At 34.9% G+C, this 17,414-nt stretch overlaps 1 long non-coding RNA gene across 1 annotated transcript in view; it reads left to right on the top strand.

Annotated features, from left to right (window-relative positions):
- Positions 1 to 14,266: 14,266 nt before the first annotated feature.
- LOC148981764 (uncharacterized) overlaps positions 14,267 to 17,414 on the top strand; it is a 42,784-nt gene continuing 39,636 nt past the window's right edge. The window contains exon 1 of the long non-coding RNA XR_016168392.1: positions 14,267 to 14,345. This is a non-coding gene — a long non-coding RNA (uncharacterized LOC148981764). The remainder of the gene's footprint in view (positions 14,346 to 17,414) is intronic.

Genomic DNA, 17,414 nt, shown 5'->3' with positions numbered 1-17,414 from the left:
ATGAATCATGTGCATGAAAATTGCTCCACTGTGAAAAATTGTTTAATGACAGATGAATGGAAAGCTTGAGAAGTTATAATAGCATGCTGGTAAATCACTCTTAGAAAAAAGGGTTCATTGAGGTTCTACATATGAAGCATAGTTCTTTACTCAACTACAAAGAACCTTTTATGCTAAAAAAGGACAAGAAGGAACCCTTTTGGCACAAAGGTTTTTATAGGCTATTATTCATTCATACACTGTAAAAAAATATTGTTGGTTTAAGTTAATTAATTTAAGATTAATTTAACCATCAGACACTCAAAATGATATGTTATCTGAACTAAATAAATTATTTAAGTTGATTTGACAAAAGACAAAATGTTGTGATTACTACACTGTAAAAAATATTGTTGGTTTAACTTAAGAAAGTAAGTAACCTGGGTTGTCTTAAAATTTTAAGTTGATTGAACTGGAAAAAATGAGTTAATAAAATCAAGTAGATTAATTTAACCATCAGAAACTCAAAATAATAAGTTATCTCAACTAAATAAATTATTATAAAGTTGAGTTGACAAAAGAAAATATGTTGTGATAACAAATCTTGAAAATATTTTTTACAGTGTATATTACATTATTCTGCAACATTTTTGTAGTTGTAATTAAATTATTGTTTATTAAACTGTTGTAGTAACTTACTATCACATTTTAATCATGCTGATTTTTGGAGGAGAAAAACCTAAATGGCACTCTTTGTGTGATATTGATTAACTACATAAAATGATATAAATATACACATTTTCTAACCCCCATATCTTGAATTTTGTGATGATTCACATGCATTCATAAGTACATTTTAGGGTCTTGATGTTTGTCAATAATATGAAATATTTAAGCCGGAAAGGACAAAACAAATGATAATGAATGAACCCAAAAGGTTCCATATAGAACCTTTTTCCTGGTTACAAAGAACCCTAAAGGGTTCTTATTATTGGACCCTTACAAAGGGTTCTCTATGGAACCTTTTAGGGGTTCCAAATACATAGCGCTGATGGAACCTTTTAAAGTTCTAAATAGAACCTTTTCTTGAGTGAAGACTGGAGTAATGGTGCTGAAAATTCAACGTTGCCGTCACAGGAATAAATGACATTTTAAAATATATTTAAATAGAAATGGATATTTTAAATTGTAACAATATGAACTGTTTTTACACCGTTTTTAAATTTCCTCTCTTTAATTCTGTGAGAAATCAATTTGAAAGGCAAAATGCAAACCTTACCCAGCCAACCTTTGTTACTGATCCATGCGGTGCCTTAGGACGAAACACAGAACGGAGAGCATTTGTCTTCTGTTAAAGGGCTGTTACTGAGTAACTGAGAGGGTTCCAACTGTTGTCTTGGCAGGGTGGTATTGCATCCCCTCTTAAAGATGCATCATATTGATGGATGGCAGGTTATTTGCAACAACAAAGGACAGACTGCAAAGGAGAGAGAAACTAGTCTACTCTGCGCGACCCTCAGATCATTCTAGAAGATCTGCCAAGAATACATGCCCTCCATCATTAGCTCAGGACGGATGAGAAGCGCAGATGGTGAAGCCGTGCCACCATATGTCCTTTCAGGGTACCCACCTGTCTGAACGTGCAATGATGCCGGGGCTTTAGATTACACTTAGATTAGCCATTGAGAACATTTTCAGTTTCATATTGTGCAGCGGTAATTGCATTCTGTTGCTTTATAAAGTGTATGGAATTCATAATCCATGCTTTTGAATATGTAATCCAAGCTGTTATGTACTGAACTGTTTGTACAGCAATGAAAATGTGATTACATTTGAATTTTAAATGGCAGGCATTTTGTTGCAACGATGACAAAGAGCACAACAAAAGAACTTTTCATATGATCACATAGATAGTTTGTACTCTTCCTGCATTAATAATACATTGCTTTTTCACATTACAGGAATATAAAGTGAAAGCCATTAGCTCAAACAAAAGAGAAGGGGCTGTTTTTCTATGCCTATGAAGCAGGTATCATGCTCAAGAAATTGATTGTGTCACTGAGGATGTGAAGCAATAGATACTGTCACAAATATATGTTCAATAAGCAGCAATCCTGTGGCAATCGATCGCACCGTTGCTTCGATAATGGTAGACTCAAAATGACTGCACATTATTAAGTTCAGTCTTTTCGGCCTCAAACTGACTGCGCATGATAAAGTATTTAGTGTTTTTCTCATGAAATTGCTGTTATCATGCTGAATACTGTAATTATTTTCAATGCCACTATTATGTGTGAGATATTACAGCGACTTCCTCAGTGGAGACAAAAAGCAAAACTGTCCTCCATCAGATTTTTCTTTTGTAACATCATCCCAGCTAACAAAGTTAGGTTCTGAGAACGTTTTTCTAACGTTCCATTTTGGTTGTGGGAACGTTAATTTAAAATGTTCTAAAAACGTGGAAATGTCCAGTTTGCTTAACGTTGCTGGAACGGTGTCTTAATGTTTGCAGAACGTTGCTGGAACGTTAGCATAATGTTGTTAGAACGTTATCCTAAGGTTAGCATAATGTTGCTGGAACGTTATGAAAACGTTTATCAAACACAAATAACGTGATAAAGACGTTCCGATAACGTTGTTCTAAGAACGTTTTTTATCAACGTAATGAGAACGTTCATCAAATACAAATAACGTGATAAAGACGTTCCAAGAACGTTGTTCTAAGAACGTTTTCTCTCAACGTTACAAGAACGTTAATAACGTTATATGAACGTTCCGAAAACAATATTTTAATAACGTTTTGTCCTAACATTTACACAACTTTTAAAGAACGTTAGTGAATGTTCTGGGAACGTTCCCTGTTAGCTGGGATAACATTACTCAAACATACCCTACTTGGATGTTTTACAAAGTTTTAGAGTTTGGTGTCATTTTTTTAAATATTTTTTTTGTAAAAGTCACTTATGCGCACCCAGGCATTTTTTTTTATTTAAAAAAAACAAACAAACAGTCATATTTTGAAATATGACTAATGTTTTAATATATTTAAAATTGTTATTATTCATGTGATGGAAGAGGTGAATTTTCATCATTATGCCAGTCTTCAATGTCACATGATCCTTCAGAAATCCTTCTAAAATGCTGATTTGCTGCTCAAGAAACATTTATTATTATTATCAACGTTGAAAACTTTTTCATATTTTTGTGGAGCCCTTGATACATTTTTCTTAGGATTCGATTAAAGAGCAAAAGGACGCCATTAAATTAGCACAAAAAATTCTGAAAACATGTTGTTTCTTCAACAACTTCTCCTGTAGACGAAAACGAAACCTCTAATTTACACACCCTTGTGTCGTTCCAAATATATTTGACTTTCTTTCTTCTGTGAATCACAAAAGAAGATATTTTGAAAACTCTCAGAGTCGTTGTTTTTGATCAGAGACAATCACACAATTCATATATTTCAAAACCCAAGTTCTGAACAAAGTAGCATTGTCACGAAATGTTCTGCTTGTTTTGTAGATGTGCACTCAAACTTTTACTTTGAGTAAACTTTTGGGCATCCATCCAAACACTTTTTGTTTTTCTGAAATGTTCAACATCACTGCAGCTTCCCACATTCCTCCAAACATCATTGTGATCGGGAGCGGTTTGGAGCCGTTTAGAGATTTGTTTGTCATGTTTATTTCTTTCTACTGTCAAATGCACTTGAGTTACTCCCTTTAAGCCTATGTACTACCCCTGGTTCTCGCACAGATACAAGCCACCAAAGAGGACTAAAATGTCCCCTTAAAAAGGACGTTGACCCACACCACAATACACTCATCCCCTCCGACAGATTTCGCATCTGAAATGGAGTGACTTGTTTCCAAATTGACTGTCACTCTGAGGTTCAGTTGACTGGAGGTAATTGTTTCATTTGCTGTAGCTTCTAAGCTACTAAATCTGCAAAACCTGCCTTCACCTTTTTCATGACAGCTCTTCTTCCGAGTTTGACAGGTGGAGCTTTTCAGTGCCTTCTACAGCGGCTCACTTGAGTCTCTGAAATACACTTTTAAACCATGAAATTGTGCATTTTTCACAAAAGATAGGCTCTGTTCTTCAACAGCTGCCATGAGCATCCTGACCGGAATGAAATCTCTTAAGCGGACGATTTGGAGCACTCTATACATCGGCTATGTCTGACTAAGTTTGTGTAAACAATGTTTAAAGGTGTAAAAATTGAGTACCTATTAACAGAAATGCAATATGACATCCATAATGCTTTCAGTGCTTTATAAAGAACTCACTTAATGATCCGTAAATGTTTTTATTACCTTAGAATGACACATTTATATCTACATAACCGCAGGCACCCCGTTATGAAGGTCGACATATTGTGATGTCATGCACTGTAAAAATCAATTAGTTCAGTTTACTTAATTTTATTATGCAAACTCGTTGCCTTGATGCAATTAAGTTATGCTTAATGAAATGAAGTTATTCTAACTTAATCCATTTAAGTTTTGACAACTTAATTCTGTCTGTGATCTGAGGATGTGTACTCCCAGAGTGCATTTCGGCATGAATAAATTATATGTTTTGTTTTTTTCTATTTTTGGCTTTATTTTACAATTTTATTTGCTATCGTTATTGGGGTTATACTTAGAAAAGACCACTATATATATATATATATATATATATATATATATATATATAACGGTCAATTAATTAAATCATTAAAAAAAAATTAAAACCCAAATACATTATATATACAGTATAATATTTATTGCTTCCCTTCATTTGAAATCAAATAATTGTGATTTCATGTTGCATCACTGAAATCAATAATTACAAAAATATAGGGGGGTGGGGTACTCAAACCAGTCAAGTAATGTTTACAAGGTTTTTCTGAGTAACGGAAAAACAAGACATAGTATGCAAACAGTACAGATTACTAAGAAATTTTAAGTAAGTTCAACAAATTATTGGACATTAGATAAAGTAAACAAAAAAATTATAAAAATAATAACTGTATATGGGTGTTTGGCAGCAGAAGAAATAATTGAAAAGTTTCTGTGCTGGGGATTAGAAAGGTACAAGCAACAGCGTACTGTACCAGGCAAACACACGTCTACATTTCGGTAATACCAGACCAGCACTATTCACAAGCATATGTTAAGCTGTAATAATGGTCACAGTGGAGGGGATTGGATTTCTTAAAAACCCTGTAACATCAATATATCACTACCAGGGATATTTCATTGCTATATCCACTTATCCATCCTTCCATCCATAGATCCATGAAATTTTAATACCATTCCCATGATGCGCATAAATCTTAATGATCCAACGGACATAAGGCCCGTGTATTAGCAGCCCATCTCGCGGTAGCAGATGAGCAGGCGCCATTCTCTCTCTTGAGCCCCTCTCCATGAAGTATTTTGCAAACATTTTTGATCACTCATCCATCTTGCAGGTGCAATGAGGACTAGTGATTTCACCGTTGATTACCTCTGGGGTTAGGTTTGATTGCTTAATGTTGAGTAAATAGCATGTGCCGCCTGACAAGATTATAACTAACGGCTTTTCAGGACAATGTAAATAGAAGAATAATTACTACAGGGAGACGATATGAACCACAGCTACTGGAGCCAAAATAAACCTCTTAACTGCAAAAAAAGAAAATGGCTCTAGAGATGCTGAAGGTCACCCTTAATCTGAAAGAGCGAAGGTGACGGCATACGTCGATGTAGATTTTGACATTTACAAAGTCGTCTGAGAGTATAAAAGCAAATTTATCAACTATACGCTTCTCAACTGGTTTTGCTTTCGGATACAGGTTTTCCATAAAGTGACAATACGGCAGTTTTAACTATCACTTTTCTTTTTTTATGGATGTGCATTAAGTTTCAAGTTTAAGTTTACTTTATTTATAGCACATTTAAAACAGTCGCAGACCGACCAAAGTGCTTCACAACAAAGGAACATTGAGTGAACACAATCCACTTTAAGGCATACCGTATCTGTTCCATCAAGGTTTCCAAAAAGCAATAAAACAATCCAAATGTGCCAAAGAAAACATATGAGTTTTTAAAAGAGACTTAAAAATGGTCAAACTCTGAGCCAATCGAATTTCCACTGGCAACTCATTCCAGAGGCGCGGACCGATTACCGAAAGGCACGGTCACATCTGCTTGCAAGTCTCGGATGTGGAATTAAAATAAGATTCTGTTCTCCATATCTTAAGCTATTTGCTACATTGATGTCATCATTAGCAAAAAATGAAAATAAAAATATTATTATTCATCACAGCACTACATTTAATTTACAATGTTCTTATCTGGAAAGATAAAATACTGAAAACAAAAAAGACTAAGTTCAGCAAGGAAATAAAGCTGAAAAAGAAATATGTGAAGTGAGAAAATCAAATCATCAAACATCATTTAGATTTCACATAAACCCCATTTATAAACCACATGACAACTTGACAATGCTTAATGTAGAGTAAAGAACGAATGGAGGGCACAATTATTAGCATTACATAGGCAGAACAGGAAAATGTACTATTATATTTTCAGGTCTTTTGAATTTTCTTGGCAGCCAGTAATTCATGAAATGCACTGGTCAGTACAAACCATATTTATCCTTAAAAACACCCAAGCTAGATTTCAATATGGGCTATATATATATATATATATATATATACATTTTATATTTAAAACTATGCACAGTTACTTTATATGGTTAGTTGCATTTAGAATTGTTTTTTCTCCCCCTATCATATCTGTAACCCATTTTTGGGTTGCGATTCACCAGTTGAGAACACACTGATCCAACTCATCTCAGCGGCAATATAATCTGATTCAGCAGAAGTAATTTATTTTTTTACGCCACATCTCATAATGACTCAGCACTGCACATTGACAAACTCTCTCATCATCTCATTTCTCCCAGTGGGTATCCAAGGCCCATGCTAAAAGCTGCTCCCCTTTCAAGGTTTCAACTGGCAGGCTAAAGCCCGCTGGGCACTGGGCCTACCCCAATGCGTATCGCATCAGATTCCACACCACAATACCAACAAGTTGTCAATGGGAGATATTTACATTGCTCAAACCTAATTCCTATTCCAGAGTGTCCTTGGAGGCAAGATATTGTATTTTCAGAGGGGAAGGGAGTAGAGAGGAGGAGTAACTAAATTAGCCAGAGAAGAAGATAAAAGAAACTGTCAACACTATTAGCATTTCAGGCCACATGGACAGAAGTGCATGAAAAGTCAATGGGGTCAGTCAATATAGCCTATGCATACACTGTAAAAACAAGACAATTCGCACCAAGATAACTATAGAGATAAATATATAGATCCAAATATAAAAGAATACAAGTCCACACTACAACTACAACGCACTGTAAAAAAAAAATATTTTCAAGATTTGTTATCACAACATTTTTTTCTTTTGTCAAATCAACTTAAATCATTTATTTAGTTCAGATAACTTATTTTTTTTGAGTTTCTGATGATTAAATCAATCTCCTTCGTTGCATTAACTCACTTTCCTTGCCACTGTCGCCTTGCTTTTGGCTTGCTTAGTTGGGGTTATTAAGTGTTTAGCAATGTTGTTGATTTGTGTTGTACTACTTTCATGTTATCACTGTGAAGCTGCTTTGATACAATCTGTATTGTGAAAAGCGCTATATAAATAAATGTGACTTGACTTGACTTTGTCCATTTCAATCAACTTTTTAAGGCAACCAGGTTATGTAATTTTTTAAGTTAAACCAACAATATTTTTTTACAGAGCACAGAGGAATGATATTGTTGGAATCCCTTTCAGAATGATTTTTTTCAGCAGATGAACGATAAAAACCTCAAGAGCCAATCAGAATCCACCCGATATTGAGGAGATCGAGCATTTAAAGTGACAGACGACAAGCATCGTTAGCCAACTATGGTCGCAAGTTCCGTCGTTATCAGCATACTTCAACGAGTCGTTGTTTCCCGAAACCATCGTTCCAACGAACATTCGCAAACAGCATCGCAAAGTTGTGTGGTTTGAACGACAGCTCTCGACCTGGGGTTAGAGGCATAGTTTCTATATCGCATCACATTTAGACGTATAAATCCTTATCTTGAGCAAAATAAGCAAGCTGACATTCAGTACAACCGGTGCCTTTTATTTAGAATACATACAAATGTAATTTACGTCTTTTAGTTTTTCAAAAGTTTTAAAGAACCGATTTTGAAGAGTGCGCATGTGCGAACGTGCTCTACTATGTAAGAACGAGCCAAATATTGAGTCTGGTAATGAAGCAAAACAACTGAGAACAATTAGAAATAGTCCTCAGATGACATGTTTGTAATTTCTAAAATCTAGCGTTAATTGGATCTCAAACAGTTTCATTAGAAGTAGTTTGCGAAACCAAGGTGGTTGGACGATACTTTGCGACAATTTCGGGAAACAGTCGTGACTAGCTAGTTGATTTCTCCAACGATGAATCGTACTATGGTAGTGAAGCAGCGAACATACATACGGGAAACGCACCCCAGAACGATATCATATGCTGGTGTGGAAACTAATATAGCTATCGGTATGGTTATCTTTATGTTCGTTGTTGCTGTGAACATGCCTTAATAGAGTATGTTTTTTTAAGAAAATGCTGCTTTACTATATTTTTTTATTAAATAAATGAATCCTTGGTGACAGCCCATTCCCACTCCCAAGGCGTCACCTAACTGACGCCTTGGGAAGCATTTGGACATGCTTCAATATCTGAAGCTTTAGGCGCCCTTTAGCGTCAGTTAATGACGCCGTAGGATCGCGTCATATAAGTGACGCTAAAGGGCGCCTAAAACGTCAAATATTGAAGCATGGTCAAAGGTGACGCCTTGGGGTGAGAATGCGTTGTTGGTGAACAACTTTCTAAAGCATAAAAAAGTATAATTATTCCAAACTTTTTGGTAGTGTCTCAACGAAAACACGTTTACAGCAATGAAACACAAACATACAATGGGACTAGAAGGTTAAAAAGCAGATGTGAATTTTGTGTTTTTCTTATAAAGCACTGGGAATTAGTTCATTTCGTAAAGTAATGTTTGTTATTATTACAGCTGTAAAGTTGTCTATGTGTCCTAAGGAACGTCCGGTTTTGATTTAGCGGTGTAATCTCCAGTGGTGGAGGATACACTTTGCTTTATTACATCAGAGAACCTTTCTCAAGGGAGACAAATCCCTAGTGAAAACCGTGTAACACGCTGAGATCTCAATAGGGAGACTGGAGGCTGTTCTATCTGATTAGAAGTCACTGAAGGAAATACCTTATTACCTTGAGTAAACTACGTTTGTGTGCAGACAGTTTATCACATAATAAATTGATTGCCTTGCCGCTAATCTACAGCATATTTGCCAAGACATGCTCATTTTGGAGTGAGCTATTAAATGTCTGCTATAAAAGAAGCTGTTTTTCAAGATAAATTGGTCATGATGCAAGTCTAAAGATTGGATAAAAACTTTGCATTTGCGTGGGTAGGGAACCTATTTTAATCATATAACATGCTAACACACATTATAGTATTCTTTTTTTTCTTTTTTAGTAAAGTAACATCATACAGTACTTCTCATCAACCCAGATGATCTGAGGTCAAATTACTAATCCCAACAATCAGCAATAGATGCTTTCCTTAACTTTAAATATAAATAGAAGATTATTAATTAATAACCTTACTTTTTAATAGAGGCATTTCATTCTCTTTAGTCTAAAGACTGCTTAAAATATTTTAATCTCGATTTAATCAGATTTTTTTTATTTATTTACTTAATTGTCAGCCCATTAGACAGTATGTCCAACTTAAAGTTAATTCATACTCTAATAGTGGGTAGAAAAAAGGTACACTTACTAGTAAATGGCATATAATATTATCTTGTGGCTTAAGTCCAATGACAGTAAAAAGCCAATTATTATAATGTTGCAAGCAACAATTCATAATTTTAATGCTTGCTATTTGTATGTTTGAAATCCTAGCTCTAAAAGCACAGACTAAAAACAACAACAACAAAGTCTCGTCTGCATTTAGTAAAGAAGAAACATGACAAGATGTTTCATTAAAACTCCACATCCATAGACCAGCTGGTTTTCACTTCTCAGAATTAAATGCAAATGGCTGCCCTTTTCAAATGGCCAAAACGACCAGCAGTTTAGCATATTCAGTCTATCATATCCAGATAACTGTCTGCCATATAAACATGTACCTTTGATAGCCCACTTTTCCTAGTTTTTATGTCCACATTGTGATACTGGAGGTAACGGTTGCTGTTAAGCTGACATTATCGCCCAGTGTCAAAGGAAGCGGTGAACTCTGGGTCTTGCCAGTGATAACAGCCGTAGTGTGTGAGATACCCACCCGACTCTTTCTGTTCACCTGTTTGTAATACGGAGCTGTCACTTATGACAGCAGTCAGCTTGTGTGTTAAGCTTCATTAAACCACACAAAAGCTCAGTTTCAGGCATTATATTCCCTCTGTTAATGTGTGGTGTAAAAAAAAAAAAAAAAAAAAAAAAAACCTGTGGCCATTTGGACAAAGACATGCAAACAACAACATCAACTCACAATAGAAAACATAATAAAGGAAACATTTACAGCTACTGTACATGCACTGAAAAAGTGCAAATATACAGTTGGTGCTAATTGATCTGAGAGTTCTGGGTTCGGGCTATTCAAAGTCAGAGCCCTTGGCTCGGACAGTACACCAAATACGCATAACCTTTACTCGATCTGATTAAGTGTGAACTAATGAATATGGTGTCAGTATCTGTATCACAGTAAACATGAACTATCCACCACTGAGCTCCAGGTTAAAAAAGTACTGAATTTTGATCAAATAACAGCTTAAAAGACAGTATATTTTTTTCACAGAGAGATCAAATGACTTTTGAAGACTTCTAGAATAATGCACACGAATCATATGGAACACTTCTATGGTACTTTTTATTAGGGCACTATGAAATCCGCTTTATTTTTCCCAAAATTTTCACCCCCCCTTCTTTTTCCTTTGACATTTTTTGGACTGAATTTTAATGGTTAAATTAAAATTTAGTAATCAAAAAGCAAGTCTAATTAATTGAAATCATTAAACTTATCAACAATTTATTAAAAGTTTAACAAGAATTACATGTTTAGGGCCTTGTGAAATTTTCTTTTTCTCATATTCTGTTTTATTTTTAGGCTTACCAAACTCTGTGTATTGTTTTAATTGTTCTGGTTTCCATTTAAATGGTTTAATTATATTTTTAAAATAAAAAAGGTCTAATTAATTAAATTCTTTTTAATTTCTATGATTTTTTTTTCTGAAATTCTGTGGTGTAGTTACATTTCTTTCTGGCAGTCAAATGAAACCATACAACATTAATTTAATTAATCTTTTTATCATATTAAATTAAACATTTAAGCTTTACTGTTAAAATTCAAACAGGGAGGAAAAATTGTAATTGTTCCTTAAATATATTTTTAAATAATAATTTATCCATTATTATTATTACCTTGAGATCTAGCTAAATCCTACTGTACAACAGTAATATATTTCTGTCACCATTTCTTCAAGTTGAACCGAACTTTTATTTTGACAGGTCATCATGAAGAGTCTCTGTGGCTGCATCCACAAACGTAGGGAACATATAGGCACCTTGGAATTTGTCCTCCGAAGGCAGCATTTATCAGTTTTTGGACGCAACCTGTGTGTTTATGCTTTGACGATAGATTTTCTCAAATGAAACGGTAAAATTCGGATGAAGTGACTCTCAGAGTGGCTCTGGAGAAGAAGTTCATGCATTCATGTTCTCATATTGTGCACCATAGGCTAAAAACATGAAACCGTGAAACCGGCATGATGGTGAGCAAATTACAAGATTTTCACATGTCACATTGCTCCCTTAAAGTAGTATAACTTTTTATTAATTAATTTTTTTGTTTTGGGATAAAATTATTATGTCCTAGTGTTATATACTTTTATATATATTAATTACATCTGAATAAACAGTTATTCCCTCCATCATATAAATTCCAATTTATCCATCAATCATAATTTGTTTTGATTATTATTTAGAAGGGACCATGCAATTAATAACATAAATGTAAAAATTTGATGCATTACACCAGAGTTAGCCTTAGGCTAATTTACATCTGCAATAATACACATTTGGAAATGTTTTGACTTTGACGGCCAGCTACTGTACCACTTGTCATGAAGCATAATTTTTAATGCACCCATCAATTCTGTTGCATACCCTCATTCATGTTTAATTTCATAAATCAATTGAGCAAAATAGACTTGAAGCTTTTGTCAATTCGAGTTGATTGAACAAGGTTATACGAGTTAATATTGACCTCTTCATTGCTCGTAAATGAACATTTGTTGTCCTTTAAAATGTTTTTAGACGGTTCAGTGTGGCTTGTTGAATTTCCAAGTCGTTGTTGATCTTAATCAGTACCAATGCAAGTCTTCACATCAATCCCACCAGGTCCACAGAGGACACATTATACACCACTGAGCCACTCTAAGCACTCCTCTTCTTTATTTGCTCCTCGTTTGTCGGGTGTTGAAGGCGCTACCTGAGGTAGGAGTGGTCAGGCCTGGCAGACTAGCCTCAGGCCAAAACAAGGCCTGCTGGGGTGAGCGACTCACTCAGAATAGAATATGCTGCACACTCAGCTTAATGCCTGTCGTCTGAGCATTGCTGAACACAAGAGGAGTGCCATACAGATTCCGGATGGAATAGCAAGTCTAAATTTAGGCTGAGGTTTTCTTCTTGGAAAATTCATCATTTGCAGCCAAAGGGCATGAGGTTGGGGAGCGCGGGGCACAACGTAACGTGGCGCTAAATGTAACACACTTGTTTTAAATACTGTACTTACACACATGCTGGCATGATGAAACTTGGTGTATTTACTAGTTGCCATTTCAACACTATACGGAGAAAAAATTGCGCCAAAATTCCGAAATCTTTTTAAGATATCACTGAACATTTATTTAACCATAGTAAAAGTTCATTTCTTACTTAAGTTCATTTTTCATCTCTCTTTTTTTTTTGTTGTGTTTATTTAAAATTAGACAAATCGGATATTATTTTAATCCCCAATCTGTTGTTTAACAGTTGATATAGTTCTCACTAACTAGCAGAAGACACCCCAGTTGTGCAGTTGGGGCAAGTTGTCCCACTGTGTTACAATGTGCTCCTATTAGAAATATGCTATTGTATTCTATACTTTTATGAATTCTATTAAGAAAACAAGAGAAACATGTAGGCTAAATGAAGACTGAGAGTCAATGTTCAGAAATTATGAATTATTATTTTGTTTTGAATTATGCTGTATAGCTGGTTTGTTGTCAAACTCAAAAATTAGCATATTTTTAATTATTAAAAAATGCCATTATTTTATATGAAAAAGTTAATAATTGTATTTTATTAAGAAAATATTTTGGTTTGACTTGTATATTTTTTTGATTAGATCAGATAGCATTTTAAGCTGTTATATGGTGATGTTACAATGTGCCCCTCAAATGTTACAATGTACCCCACCTATGGGGCATGTTGTCACATTTCACTTCCATTCTTTCAGGGTAAATCAAGAAAAAAGTATACACTGTATTAATAAAACAAAACCACATAATTGTACTAGACATGCGGTAAATTAATGTAGGGGGAAGTAGATTTACACAAATTGACAAAGTCAAAAAATGTTACGTTGTGCCCCGCTCTCCCCTATGGAAGAGAATCAAAATTATTCGGTAACACTTTATTTTACAGTACTTGTTATTATGTTACATGTATGATGATCACAAAAGTATTGCAATTGTACTTTAAGTATATAAAAAATTATTGTTTCATTTTGAATATGTTATTGTGTTATTTTGGAAAAAGGGTTTTGTTTTAATGCAATTCCTTTTTAAGAAAGAGAGCAGTGTGCGATGCTACTCCTGACCGTTGGGGGCAGAGTCGAGCGATGGGTGTTAAGCTGTACGAGTCGTGATGAATATGAGGGGAAAACATAGGGGGGAAAGGAGGCAAATGATCCAAAATTTGAAAGAGGAAAGAGTAAGGTTTGATTTAGTAGAATTTTTTAGGAAAAATTCTAAAGAAAAGTGTTATGGAATTGTTTTGCATTATTTAAAAATGATTAATATAATTGAGAGGATTTAATTTTTTTTTAAAGTAAGTAATAGTCATTCAGTTCCACACTCCATACCAATTGGTGGCAGTAGTGCACCACTTCATTGTGTGCCAACTGCCAATAAACTCTAATAGAAGAAGAAGAAGAAGATGAAGCTGTTTTTAATTTCTCAGAGAGCTAGAACGTGACACGTGCCCCCTCGTTTCTCTCCTATGTATTTCAGGTGGGTAAATGTATAAAAACACTTTAAAGTTGAATTTAACCATGCTGAAATGTGTTTAGAATATGAGTGAATTGTTTTAGAGAAGTGATGTTTGCTAGAGGTTGTTTTTGACACTTAAGCAAGAGAGAAACGCTCGACCGCTTTGCGGCCTACTAAAAACGCACACATGTAACGTCAGTTAAAAACATAAATTTTTCCTTATACTAATGCACATGAAGGTATTTTATAAGTTTTAAAGGTTAATATGTTTTGTTTAATGTACTATAAATGTGTTTGGAATATGATAATGGTTAATGTGTTAATTGAGGTTTAAAGTTATATTTGAAGTATATTAATTCCGAGAGTGATTTGTAGCATCGTATAAATGGTTAATCATTTAAGAGAAGCGATTGAGGTATATTACTATGGTTTTTGTATTTATTTTTGATGAATAGTGTGAAATATAAAAATACAGAGTCAGTGAACATGAATATGAAATTGAGAAGTTTATTTTATTGTTGATTGTGAATTGACATAAACATTGAAAGTCATTATAATGTTAAGAATACATTAAAAATGAATGTGATATGTGAAGCATAATGTGACTCTGAGAAACACAGATTTGTTTAATGAACATATTGTGAATAAATTACTCCAGAGAGCTTGAACGTGACACACACTTCTCCTAGTTTCTCTCCTGTGTGTTACAGGAGAATAATCTGTCCCTTACAGGTGCCATCGCCACGGTATACGTTACATTTACTTACCATAATAATAACAGTAAATTATGCATAATTACATGCAACTAACCCTCAACCTAATCCTACCCTTACCCTATAGTATTAAATTGCTTAATATTACTCAGTACTTAAATGCATAATTACAAAAAGAACGTCTCTTAACAATGTGAATTTAATGCCATGTAGAATTTCACGAGTTTGGCCCGATTATCTGAAGTGCTCCTCCAGAACTTGGTTAATGAAACATCATTTGCAGAAGTTTGTACATATTAGTTAAAAAACACACACATTTTGTGATCATTTTGAAATGGAGAATGAGCCTTAATAATCAAGGTAATCCTTAATTAGCTATGCAAATGGATGGCATGATTGTATGAATAAAACTTAATTAGCCGCTGAAACAAAGAAAGCTTTCATTCCTCCCATGAAGAAAGAATAAAGCTTCTATGAATGCAATCAGTGAATAAATGGTTTAAACATAATTCTTTGAGACCCCCATTTATGTGCTTATGAAATTCAAAGTCAGTAATGCCTTTGCAGTAAATTAAATGATATACTATATAAATATATAATTATATATACACAAAGAGACATAGAGAAAGAAATAGTATAATGGTATTACGCTTAATATGAGCCAATTAGAAAAACAGAATTAAATTAATTTGGCATTGTTAATAGACAATTTCAAAGCTAATTAGTGTAAATTATATCACACAAATGAACTGTTGATTGGAAAGTGTCTGAATTATGTTCTATCTAGCTTTAGTTTTGTGTTGAATAAAAGTCACATATGAAGTCAGAGGTGTCAGGAAATTACATGCAGACTTCTAAGACATGTTTCATATTGATTACTATTCTATAAATTATCTTTATGATTAGTGGTAATTGCTTAAGCACTTGCATTTAAGCAACCTCCTGAACCAAGTATAGAATATCATAGAGGTGGACTCTTTTGACTAATAAGTAACCAATCAGAACACAGCAGTCTAGTAAATATTTAATACTGCATCCTTGTTATTGTGCAGATCTGCTATTGTTTACCATTTGCAACCCACGCATTCTCATTCTTGCGCTTACACACACACACACACACACACATGCTAGTCTGTTCACAGTTGTGTGTTCTGTGCTTGTGCTTCCTGTAGTCCTGTGGCACGATCGCTTCACTACTCTGAGCTGCTGTTTCAGGGCAGAGGAAGAATTATTTATTTATTAGCTCACACCTCTCCTGTCATAGTTCATCTGAAGATAACTCAGCCTAGAGGCCTGCACATTTCCGAACGCCCCAAAAAACACACACACAAACATAATCTGTGTGTGGTTTAGTGAAAATAAAAGTGAAATGTATGTTTAATTTGTTGCTATTTTACTAATGTGAGTGATTGGCTATATTGAGATAATTTGGCTACTACGGTCTTAACAAAATGGGCTTTTCGCACCGCTAGTCCTCAGAACTAGCCACCAGGGTGGTTCCTTGAGAACTAATGGATCCCTTACGCCACCTTCACACTGGCAGTTGAAATCAGCTCCGTAATACGCAATACGTTCCCAACGGACGTCGTACTACACAGTGAAAAACGTCGGACGCGGGTAGAACAAAAATGGCGGAGAGATTAAAGTTTGATTCTGTATGATCTCTCTGATGAGGGTTACGCTGCGTGAGGAAAGTTGCTGAGGACGTTGACATGTCAGGTCGGCTAAAAAATTTGATATAGTGGTCAATAGTTCAATATCTACCTTCAATTTAATTGTATTAACTGCCCTTATAAACGTTAGAAAGTCATGAAAATAAAAAATGACATGACAACTTATCGTTATAAAATCATTATTTATTTTATTAAAAGTTAATAATTCAGGTTTGTTTATCAGTACCATAGCAACGCTCAACTTCCGCTGGAATTGTCGGATAGGAACCGTCCGTAGCTTTTCGCACGAGTTCAAATTTTTAAACGCATCCGGATGACCAACGGACACGATTTTCTTCACACCGCACTCGGTCGGACCCGTTCCGGACCCATTCGCATGCGGTCTGCGAATCTCCATGGGAAATGAATGACTTCCGGTCGTTTCGCAGCCCCATCAGAGCTGATTTCAACTGCCTGTGTGAAGGCGGCGTTAGGAACATTTTTCGTGTTACATTCGCACCAACAGTAGAAACTCTGAGCCCGTTCTCATCCCAAAGCGCCATATAGGACGCTTTTGCAAAAGCGTAAATATCCAACGCACATGGCACCCTTGAACGTGAAATGAGACGCAGATATATTTGGGCAGAAGGCGCCCCCTAGTGGTCTAACCCTTACCCTACACCATTCCTAAACTTAACCATAACCGAAGCGTCTCATTAGACGTT

This window comes from Pimephales promelas, chromosome 4 (genome assembly GCF_988280905.1).
Source record: "Pimephales promelas chromosome 4, fPimPro1.hap1.1, whole genome shotgun sequence".
In the NCBI taxonomy this organism is placed as follows: Eukaryota; Metazoa; Chordata; class Actinopteri; order Cypriniformes; family Leuciscidae; genus Pimephales; species Pimephales promelas.
This window is presented reverse-complemented; position numbering and strand designations above follow the sequence as displayed.